Source organism: Berghia stephanieae, chromosome 2 (assembly GCF_034508935.2).
Source record: "Berghia stephanieae isolate SIO BIC M18660-M18661 chromosome 2, UCSD_Bste_1.3, whole genome shotgun sequence".
Taxonomy (NCBI): Eukaryota; Metazoa; Mollusca; class Gastropoda; order Nudibranchia; family Aeolidiidae; genus Berghia; species Berghia stephanieae.
This window is the reverse complement of record NC_088361.1, coordinates 50,360,778-50,373,277: the sequence shown is the minus strand read 5'-3', so window position 1 is coordinate 50,373,277 and position 12,500 is coordinate 50,360,778. Positions and strand designations below refer to the sequence as shown.

Genomic DNA, 12,500 nt, shown 5'->3' with positions numbered 1-12,500 from the left:
GGACCACGGTCCTACGGTCCCTGGGAAATGAAAACCGCAAGGACCGGTCCTAGGACCGGCGGTCCTTTTCGACATTGAACATTCCTGAGAGACTGTTGGAAGTTCGAACCGTTTTGACCTTTGAGACCGTGGGATCGTTCATTCTTGAACCGTTAAAGACCGCTACACGATGAAAACCGTGGTCTACAGGAGTAAAACACACGGAGTAGTCACACTCATTTCAAATTGTAACCTAATTAGAGAAGAGGGGTGATGCCTTCTTTATTTGCTCACCGTACTTCATTGTTACTTCGATAATTTAATAAAATTTGAAATTTATCCCCATTAACGGAGATAATGGCATCGCCCAAGGCGTTGATCGAGTTGTTCGTGGCGTTGATACACACACGCAACTCCTACCCGTCCTCCCCCCCCCTCCCCACACACAGACACACATTAGAGGGCAGCGAGCATTGAAGAGTAAGAGAGAGACGTGAAGTTATAATAAGAGGGGGTGGATGCGGTAATAAGTTAATAAGTAATAAGTGGGGTCCATGGTGACTTTTCGCCAGATCTAACAAACCCAGCTACCCATTCACTGCTGAGAAGACAGGGATTCAGAAAAAACTCGACTGCACCCGGATCGATCTCTGGCCCTTTGCGTATAAAGAGAGTGCTCTATCAACTGAGCTATCGGGGTCCCCAAAATATTCTATTGGACTTTTTTAAAATACAGACGTAAAAACTGGGTTTTTTGGAAGGAAGAAACTAATGAAACTCATATTATTTGATTAGTTAAAACACCAAACGAAATTTTAATATTATTGTATTATTTTAAATGACAACAATGCGATAGAAAGGAGTGGTGACAAGAGATGGACAAAAGAAAAAAAAAATCGGATTTGCTACTTGCTAGGTTCGACACACACACACACACACACACACACACACAAACACACACATCTTTAGTAGTCACATGCATTTCAAACAATAACCCATTAGAAAGAGGGGTCATGCCTTCATCATAGATCATTGTCATTGCGATCATTATGGTGTAGTAAAGTTTGAAATTTACCCCGTATAATGGAATCGTCCAAGGCGTGTGCCTCCTGTTCCCCCCCCCCCCCCCCATCTCACACACGAAAGGGCGGTTTGCGGAGTGGAGGGAGGTGGTCGTCTGCCTCTATGGTCGTCTGTGTCGTTTAGTGTATGGCAAAGGGGGGTGGGTGCGATTAATTAAGTGGGATGGGTGGTGATTGGTGGAAGATAGGCAACCGAGGCAACGAATCGCTGGGGAAGTAGTAGGCTATGGCGCGAGACCGTTGAAAGGTGATAAGAAGTGAGGACCGCCGCCGGTCTTCCCCTATGGGACCGATCCCCGGTTCACAGCTAAAAGACCGTGGGACCGGTCCAAGGACCGGTCCTCAGCGCGGCACTAGGCGTGTTAGGCCAGTTGGTAAATGATATTTTACACCCCATAGCATTTTCCAGCAGAAAACGTTTGCCCCTTGAACAGAAGTATTCCGTCACAAAGAGAGAGTGCCTAGCCATCGTTTGGGCAATTAATAACTTTTCCTTATATTTATATGGGAATAAATTTATATTGAGAAGAGATCATCAACCTCTGACATTTATGAATTGGACAAAATTTGAAAATTCAAAATTGAGTATTTAAAAGGCCATGGACTAGAGGTGCCTAAATGAGCCAATATCCATTCATATATCTTTGCCTATTTTTTTTTGATTTTAAGAAAGAAGAGAACATCCTACTCGTTGCCACTTTTGTATGAGCTGCATTGGTTACCAGTTAAAGTGAGAATCGAATTCAAACTAGCAGTATTGTGCTATAAGTGCCTTAATGGTCAAGCACCATTGTATATTACTGAATTTTTAGAAACTTATAAGCCAACGAGGAGTCTACGTTCTGCACTAGATTTTACAAAATTAATTGTTACAAATAAATATAAATATAAATTTTACGGCGGCAGATCGTTCAGTCACGTCGGACCGTCCATCTGGAACTCTCTTCCTAAAAGAATAAGAGAAGCGCAGTCCTTATCAATATTTAAATCAAAGTTAAAACACCATCTCTTTGTTAAAACACATCTTGATTAATGCATCTTTGTAATTTGACCCCAATATGAATGTTAATTTAGTTTATGTTATTATATCATTATTTTATATCATTTCCGTATTTGACATAGCATGTGGATGTATTATAACATATCTTGTAATAATGACTTTATGTTTAGTTATTACATTGTTGTATAATGATAATATTATGTTGATGTAGTATGTATAATGTTTCATTCGTATAATAATGTCACTGTATTATTGTTTCGCGCATTGAGCATCACCCAGTGATGAAAATGCGTGTTATAAATGTCATGTATTATCATTATTATTTATTTATTTACCCTTATTCTTCATTATTCTTTTTTTTTTTTTAATTCATCTATTGTCTCATTTATCTAGCTTATTCTTGTTTTATATACTTCACATTTTACCAGCTTTCGATCTTATATAGCATCACCTTTACATTATCACTATTATTATTATCATTATTATTATTATTATTATTATTATTATTATTATTATTATTATTATTATTATTATTATTATTATTATTATTATTATCATTATTATTATTTTACTGATTATTATTGTTATGATCATCATCATCATCATCATCATCATCATCATCATCATCATCATCATCATCATCATCATCATCATCATTATCATCATCATCATCATCATCATCAACATCATCATCATCATCATTATTATTATTAATTTAATGATTATATTCAGTCATTATTTTATTACTGCTACAATTATATCATATTTTTATTGTCATTTTTCTAATCATAATTATGAGTAATGTTCATGGTGGTAATAGCAATAATGACCTTTTTATCAATTTAAATTCGTAATTACCTATTTTTAATTATCATCATTATTATGATCATTGTTTATTTTTCTATTTATTTATTTATTAATGTGTTTATTTATTTACTTATTTTAATCTATAGTCACCCACTGATAGTCACCCTCTCCAATGCATTCTTACAATCTTCCACCCAACTCCCTCCTCTCTTCATATCCCTCCTTTCACTCATTCACTCTTCTTTCCTTAATTCACCCATCCCCATCCTTCTAACCATCTCTTCATCCACCTACAGACTCTTACATCTCCAAACTTCAGCAGTTTTAATCTCTCCTTCGTGTTGCATAAGCCATATTTATTTTATTTTATTTTTGTTCTTTAATCTTGCGGATACACGATTCCATCACCATTCATTCGATAAGTGTTATATTCAAATTTATTTCCTTTCCCTTTCTTCCCTTTTTAAAAAAATCTTTTAAAATATTATTCTTTTAATTGTTCATTTTTCATCTATAAAGTTTCAATTGTTTCGGGGTTGTTTTTTTTTCGGGGGGGGGGGGGGGGGATTCCCTATATTAATTCTTTTCAAATTACGTTAAAATTACCAATATTCTATCTCACCTTTTCCTCCATCTTCATCACTACCCGGATACGTACCTACGAGTACATATTAAGTCCTTCTACCAGTCTTAAGCCGCCACTCACAGCAACTTACACCCTCTCTCTCTCTCTCTCTCTCTCTCTCTCTCTCTCTCTCTCTCTCTCTCTCTCTCTCTCTCTCTCTCTCTCTCTCTTCCTCTCATTTTGTCCATTTGTATATTTGGTATAAGATACAAACCACCCGATCTATCCCTCCCTCACCCCCATCCGCATTTTAAAGACTTCTTTGCAGTGCCTTTTACTACACACACACAGAGCACACATACATATCCTCTCTCATTCTCTCTCTCTCTCTCTCTCTCTCTCTCTCTCTCTCTCTCTCTCTCTCTCTCTCTCTCTCTCTCCTTCTCCCCTCTCTCTCCCTCCTCCCTCTTCCCTCTCTTCATCCACATCCCACACTCACCCATCCAACATCTTTACATTTACATTATTTCCACATTTGACAAACTGTGATATTTTGTAACCTTACATATTTGTGTTTTTGTTGTTTGTCTCCTGACAAAGGCCAGGGGCCGAATTGTTTTTGTTTTGTGTTGTTCCCTTATATATGAGTCACATTTACTCACTTTATCTTTCTCTCCATAAAAGGCTATGACAATATTGGCGACGACTTTTTAAGTCGTGTAATTGAAAATTAATTAAATTTAATGTTGCAATTATTAGGGATGTTCTATAAACTTTTGAAGAACACTGTTATCTTAAGAGGAAAATTATTTTGTTAAATACATTTCATTACATTTCATTGTTAGCCCTTAGTTTTGGGGGGGGGGGGGGGGACTGTATTGTAATAATTGGGAGTTGTTTGGCTACAGTTTGTATGAATCTAGTTGTTCGGATGTGTGTAATTATGTTAGAATTCTTTTCAGAGTTACGTATTTTGTGTTAAGCATGTTTTGCATGAGAGTATGAATGTTGACTGCGTTTAAGCACTCTTTGTTCCTTAGGAACATCATAAGACGATTGTTTTGTGTTAGTTACTGAAAGAACTCCGTCGAGCTGGTCGTATTATATATTTGTTTTAAATTTACCATATGATTGATAATAAATAAATTGAATTAACGAAGTCTGAGTTGAGTCAATACACCCTAATCCCATATTCTCTGGTTCAATCCCCACTGGTGCCCAACTCTCAAAGTCTCTGGTTCACTTCCCACTGGAGTGGATTTCAGTTGATTTCGGTGGCTTTCTGTATTCAGCAGTACCGGACTTTTCCGAAAATCATAGTTCGAAAAATATTCTTGATAATCTCTTCATCTGAAACGTTTTTGTTTATGTCCATGGAGTTTTTGGTTGGAGTGTTAGTATTGTCGTCTGTAAGTGGGTCAACAGCCTCTATCTCCGCCAGATCGCAATCACAGAGATCATTTGGAGTGTTCAATGGGACGATACAGATAGAGGAAGACTGCCGACAGAACATTTAAGCGTGGAAAACGGACAAAACGGGCAAAACTCGGGAGTACAGAGCACGAAGCATGAAAAAGTGTGGGCTGGCTGAGACTAGCTTGTGCACATGTAGATGCCCAGTGCAGACGATGGAGCACATCCTTTGAGAATGCCACAGATGCTGTGGAGTGGGTTCGGTGTTGGCGAAAAGCTCTGATAATGAGTGTAGGAAAGGAAAAGATAAAGAAGTAAAGAAGTATTGTCTGAAACTAAGATTATAATTTATGTTAATAGGTGGTGGCAAAATGTAGAGAGAAAAAACAACAAACCATTTAGCGTGTATATAGCGCTATATCCACCAAACGTGCTCAAAGCACCTTACAAAGAGTCCCTGACAAACAGCAACACATAACATATAGAACGAAACATGACGCCGATATTGCAATTATTTTCCGACTGAAACAACGCTGTTAACAACCAGGTACTCGATTTACACCTGAGTACGGTGAGAGAATGTGAGTAAAGCGTGACAAAGGAAAAGCTTAAGAGGTAAGGAAGTATTGTCTGACACTAAGATTACAATTTAAGATAATAGGTGGTGGCAAAATGTAGAAAAAAAAAACAAAGAAAAAAACAAAAAAACAATCTGAGCTTTTATATAGTGCAATATCAACTAAACGTGCTCAAAGCGCTTTACAAAGGGCCCCTTAACACATAACATAGAGAACGACACATGACGCCGGTTAGGCGATATAACAAATTTTTCTCCCGACTGAGACAACGCTATTAACGGCCAGGTACTCATTTTACACCTGAGTACGGTGAGAGAATGTGAGTAAAGAGTCTTTTCAAGAGAGCACATAACCGCACGCTATCACGCTATTGTAAAATCTAGTTTTCTCTAAAACAAAATGGGTATAAGTTTAATAATATCATGTTTTGTCAACGGTAAACAAGCTAAAAATTCCTGCTTGTTTTGACTTTGACTTTAAATATATTTTCCTGCATCAACTTTACGTCGGCAAAGTACCGTTTTGAGGCGGTTAGCCATACAAATGTGACAAGAGAGTATTTTCCAAGGACTTATATCTGTGTACTGCCGCGGCCGTTACTATAACAATAATAATAACAATATTAATAATAATAATAATAATAATAATAATAATAATAATAATAATAATAATAATAATAATAATAAATAATAATGATAATAATAATAATAATAATAATAATAATAATAATAATAATAATAATAATAATAATAATAATAATAATAATAACAATAATAATAATAATAATAATAATAATAATAATGATAATAATAATAATAATAATAATAATGATAATAATAATAATAATAATAATAATAATAATAATAATAATAATAATAATAATAATAATAATAATAATAATAATAATAATAATAATAATAATAATAATAATAATAATAATAATAATAATGTTAATAATGATAACAATAATGATACTAATGATAATAATGATATAATAATAATAATAATAATAATAATAATAATAATAATAATAATAATAATAATAATAATAATATTAATAATAATAATAATAATAATAATAATATAATAATAATAATAATAATAATAATAATAATAATAATAATAATAATAATAATAATAATAATAATAATAATAATAATAATAATAATAATAATGATGATGATGATGATGATAATAATATATAATAATAATAATAATAATAATAATAATAATAATAATAATAATAATAATTATAATAATAATATTAATAATAATAATGATAATAATAATAATAATAATAATAATAATAATAATAATAATAATAATAATAATAATAATAATAATAATAATAATAATAAATAGTGTTAATTATGATAACAATAATGATACTAATGATAATAATGATGATGATGATGATAATAATAATAATAATAATAATAATAATAATAATAATAATAATAATAATAATAATAATAATAATAATGATGATGATGATGATGATGATGATGATGATGATGATGATGATGATGATGATGATGATGATGATAATAATAAAAATAATAAAATAATGATAATAATAATAATAATAATAATAATATAATAATAATAATAATAATAATAATAATAATAATAATAATAATAATAATAATAATAATAATAATAATAATAATAATAATATGATGATGATGATGATGCCATAAAATCAAGGGAAATAACCGTATGACATAAGGGAGAAAGCTTTATATAATGAGTTACTTCCCATAAATTGGATATCGGCTTCTCACTTTTCGACCTCGTTTTGTTCAAAAGAAAATTACAACGGTGTTATATTGGGAATAACTAGGTGTTGGCATTTGAATTTATGGCTACAAATATGAATATTGGAGTAAATTTCCATAAACTTGTAATGGATGGGAAACAAAACAACGCCTCTTCGACTACCCGAGCAAACTACAAAGGACCTACTATCATACTATAGGTATGTGCGGCTATGTGGTCTTGTGGTATCGCACTCGCTTTCGGATCGGAAGGTCCTGGATTCGAGCTTCGCTCGACGCATAGTCGAATCCTTGGAAAAGACTCCATATTCACATTCTCTCACTGTACTCAGGTGTAAAATGAGTACCTGGTGGTTAACAGCGTTGTCTCTGTCGGAAAAATTGTGATATTGCCTAATAAACGTCATGTCTCGTTCTATAATATTGTTACATGTTGCTGTTCACCGGGGACCCTTTGTAAAGAGCTTTGAGCTCGTTTTTTAAAGTAAAACATTCACTATCTCTACACGCCACCTAAATCGCACCAACACTCACACACAACTGTGCGGAGCCCTAAACAGTGTGATTGCGAGAATCTAGTGAAAATAAGTTACACAACAGGCGGTCTTACTTACGTATCCGAACCAGCGACCACTTGAGCTTTAGCCCTTCGGTCTTGTGCCATGACGTAGACATTATACATTTTTTGTAGTTTTTCCAGGTGACTATACAGTGTGTTACTGATGCTTGGATTTGGTGGGTGGAATGTATATCTCAGGTCTTCAAGAGGTTGAAATTCAAGCAAGTGGTGTGCTACTGTTTCATTATGGTGTTGGCATAAGGGGCAGGAAGGGGACGTGTCTGTTGTAATTTTGCTTAAATGGCGGCATGTGTTGTGTTCTTAGTTGAAAGGTGATGTTTTGCTGGTGTCTTCTGAGCTTATTTAGGCTATCAGTCTTTACAGGAGTGGTCATATGGGTAAACATACATTAATCCGTGGTGTTCATTGTCCAACTGTCCACCCATTCTCTCTTATTTGTTTTGATTATTTGTTTCGCTGTGTCTATGGATACGGGAATTGATGGTTGTAAAAGAGTTGATCCGAGTCAGGCTAGTCTGTCTGCATTGTCATTTCCTGGTATATTTGAATGTCCCGGCTATGTGGTCTTGTGGTATGACACTCGCTTTCGGATCGCTGTTAACATTCAAGTACTCATTTTACACATGAGTGCGGCGAGAGAATGTGAGTAAAGAGCCTTTTTCCAAGGACTCAACTATGCGTCGAGCAAGGCCCGAACCCAAGACTTTCCTATCAGAAAGACCACATAGCCACACAACGATGGATTAAAGTTGAATTCTAAGTACCAGATTCACGCCAAGACAATGCCGCATAGGGACGTTTTGTCACAAACATGAATTCATTTTTTTCTCTTAACTCTTCCTTACCAGCCATTTTTAGAATTCCCCTTAAAATTCACACCCACCCGATACAAAAATAGGCTTTTCCTAATCAAACAAAAAGTAACAAGTGCATTCTATACAGAATGATGTTCACACAAAATGATGTCTACAACACAGTGTTTATAATTATAGCTGTAATCTTTACATTTTGTGATGTAAAAGAAAAATCAGAATGAGACAATTGTCGGTTACATGAAACGAATGTGACACTTTTACGATGGGTTGGTAACGAGAGGGTTAAAAATGGAATCAAAGTAGTTTTGTCGTTGTGTGGCCAAATAATTCATCCCTCCCACGATATTTGGCCACAATTCCCCAATATCAAAGAATTATTTTTCCATCAGTCAGGCGGGTTTGCCTCAAGTCTTTTGGCCTCTGGCGTTCTGACAAGTTGGCAGATGAGAGTTTCACGACCCGAAATGATGTGATGTAAAAATGATGACGAACCTCCTCCTCTCCCTCCCCCCCCCCCCCCCCCCACACACACACACACACACACACAATTAAAATATAATAAAGATATCTTTTTAAAATAAAAAAATAAGCGTCACCTACCCCCACCCCCACCCCCACCCCCAGCTCACCCACCAACTCCAACCTCTATCCGTCACCACCAAATTTTAAACAAATGCAGCGATACATTTTGGTTTTGACTACCCCCCCCCCCCCCTCTCTCTCTCTCTCTCTCTCTATCTATCTATCTATCTATCTCTCTCTTTCTCTCTCTATCTATCTATCTATCTATCTATCTATCTATCTATCTATCTATCTATCTATCTATCTATCTATCTATCTATTTCTATCTATCTATCTATCTATCTCTCTCTCTCTCCCTCTCTCTCTCTCTCTCTCTCTCTCTCTCTCTTTCTCTCTATCGCTCTTTGTATTATTATTATTGTTTATTATTATTATTATTATTATTATTATTATTATTATTATTATTATTATTATTATTATTATTATTATTATTATTATTATTATTATTATTATTATTTTTTATTGTTATTATTATTATCACCATCATCTTCATCATCACCATTACTTTCATCATTACCACCATCATTTTTATTATAATCACTATCATTAAAAATTAATTAGTATTATCATCACCACAATTATTGATATTGTTTCCTTTCAATTTTTTCAAAACTTTTTTTTTATCCATCAAAGTCATCTTGTTTCATCTAAGCAGCTTTATGGATCCCCGTAAATTTCTTCTATAATTACTTTCAAAGGGCGATATAAAATAAATTCCAGAGCTATTCCGAACACAATTTCATTTTTTCCCTGGCAAATTTCAATTTGAACAGTAATCAGGTTTCGATGACAATTTACGGGTCCATGTGCAAGACATCGGATTGAATTGTGGGAAAGACTTGTTTCAATACAGCTTCAGAATAAATCGTTCAACAATATTTTTACTCTCTTCCACCTACGCTATAACCTCTCTCTCTCTCTCTCTCTCTCTCTCTCTCTCTCTCTCTCTCTCTCTCTCTCTCTCTCTCTCTTATCTCTCTCTCTCTCTCTCTCTCTCTCTCTCTCTCTCTCTCTCTCTCTCTCTCTCTTTCTTGTCATTTTCCCCCTTCTCATATTTTTCTCCTGTCCTCTGTTACACTAGAGAAGTGATGAATTGTGATGAATCAATATTATTATCAATTCTAAGGATATGTCGTGGTCTAGTGGTTGACACTCGCTTTCGGATCGGAAAGTAATAGGTTTGAGCGCATAGTTGAGTCATCACATTCTTTCAGCGTGTAAAACGAGTACCTCCCGCTAACAGCCTTGTTTCTATCGGAATAATTGTAATATCACCTAACAAGGTACCGAGTTCGATCACCCGCCGTTTCGCTGTGTGGCCTTGAGCAAGTCACCTCACCCTAGCTCAATTTGTGGCGCTGTACTGCGGCTGACGCTTGGGTTATTCCAGTCTTCCCTTTGAATAGATTCTAGAGTCAAATTTCCCCCTTGGAATGAATTAAAGGAATTAGATATATATATATATTTATTTATTTATTTATTTATTTATTTATTTATTTATTTATTTATTGCTTCAACGTTTCCTCCCAGTACCGTCAACTAGGGTAATTTTGCCTCATGGGGAAAATTTGTTTTTTTTTTTTTGAATATAGTATATTACATAGAGTAATCTCAGCTTTGCTGCAGTTATGTACTTACCTGGTTAAAACATTTGACTTTTAATCTTACTTACTTATTTACATACTTACGTATTTCGGGTGTCATTTCTTACGAAGAGGTCGCCGCTCTTCTCTGTTGAATGCTTTATTTTGGACACATTCAGCTGCAGAGAGTCCACTCCAGCCTTTCACATCATCCATCCGTGCTCTTGGTGGTTTGTCATTTGGCCTCCTGTCCTCAACTTTGCTCTGTAAAATATCTTTCATATTTGACTAGTGTCTTTGTACATGGCCAAAATAGTTTAAAGTTCTTGATTTTATCCAAGGAAGTAATTGCCACACCATATTATATACTTTAAATGGTCCAAAATTAAAGAGGCGAAGTTTCCCCTTTAGGCAAAGTTACCCTAGGTAACGATATGATTCTTCTCTAAAGGGCGGTTTGGGTTAGGAAAATCATTCAAAAAATATTTTGAGATTTTGGTGGAAAACGATATTTCATTATCTTAGAAATAATATTATTGAAGTCCAAATTTTCAAATAGACTATAAAAACACGAAATACGCGGTCTAAAAAGCTACAGGTAGTGAGAAAAGTGTGAAAAACTGAAAGATGTATTGCTATTTTCTCAATATGAATATGTACCTTTTTTTTTGGGGGGGGGGGGGGGATACTGTGTCAAACATTTCTCAGAATTTATTCAATGAAATTGTCTGAAAATTCAAAAAGTTATCACAGAAATAATGTATTATGTTACCATGGAGAGATTATTTATGATAAGGGATGTGTATTTTGACTTGTAATCCAAATTATGAAGTTTTTAACATCAATTTTTTTTCATAACATTTTGATTTGCAACTTTGTTAAAGCTGTAAGATCTTTCTATTGTGACACACTATGCTACAATGTTGATAAGAGGGAAGACTATGTAGGTTATTTCTTCATTCGTGTTAGTGGAAAGTTTGCCATAAGATAGTTATATGATTTTAAATGCCAGACCCCCAAATAAGGTCGCAAAACGGGTATCAATTAAGATAATGCATTTTTTCCACCAACAATGATGTTTTTAAACCTATAATGACGATACAGAATGATGAAAACCGTCAAATACAGGTCATTAATTTTTTCTAGAAAAGTCCCAAGCCGCCCAAATCGTCATGTTATGTCAACGAACCCTCTTGTTATAACACCTGCAGATTCAGTTCGTTGTGTCTCCTGACATAGACAGAATATTATGTTACTAAACATCACGGCATTATGTGGGATAAAATGTACGCGTAAAAATGAATTTAAAGTCATAACCATCTTTGTCACACAACTTAAACTCTTTCTAGTTGAAGCACTCGCGTCACACGCAAAGGGACCAACATCGATCCCGGGTGCAGTCGGGATTTTTTTCTGATCCCCCCGTCCAACCAGCAGTGAATGGGTAGCTAAGTCTTGGCGGAGAGTACCTTGCGATTGACTAGCGTCCTATCCAAAGGATAGTAAGCAATTGCTATTTTTCGTTTCGAGCTATGGAAACCGGGATAAACTAGGGCCCAATGCTATGATGGACTACTAAAAAGGGAGGGGGGGGGGATCCCGATAGTTCAGTCGGTAGATCAAGATAGGACGCTAGTCTATCGCAAAATACTTTTTGTCCGATCTATCAGACCCAGCTACCCAATCACTGTAGGGTGGGGGGGGGGGGGGGGGGGGTCAGGAAAAATATTGACTGCAT

The 12,500-nt window shown here is 34.9% G+C and overlaps 1 protein-coding gene across 2 annotated transcripts in view; it reads left to right on the top strand.

The window, feature by feature from the left end:
- LOC144965099 (uncharacterized) overlaps nucleotides 1-12,500 on the top strand; it is a 134,818-nt gene that overhangs the window by 1,006 nt on the left and 121,312 nt on the right. The gene's annotated exons all lie outside the window — the stretch shown is intronic.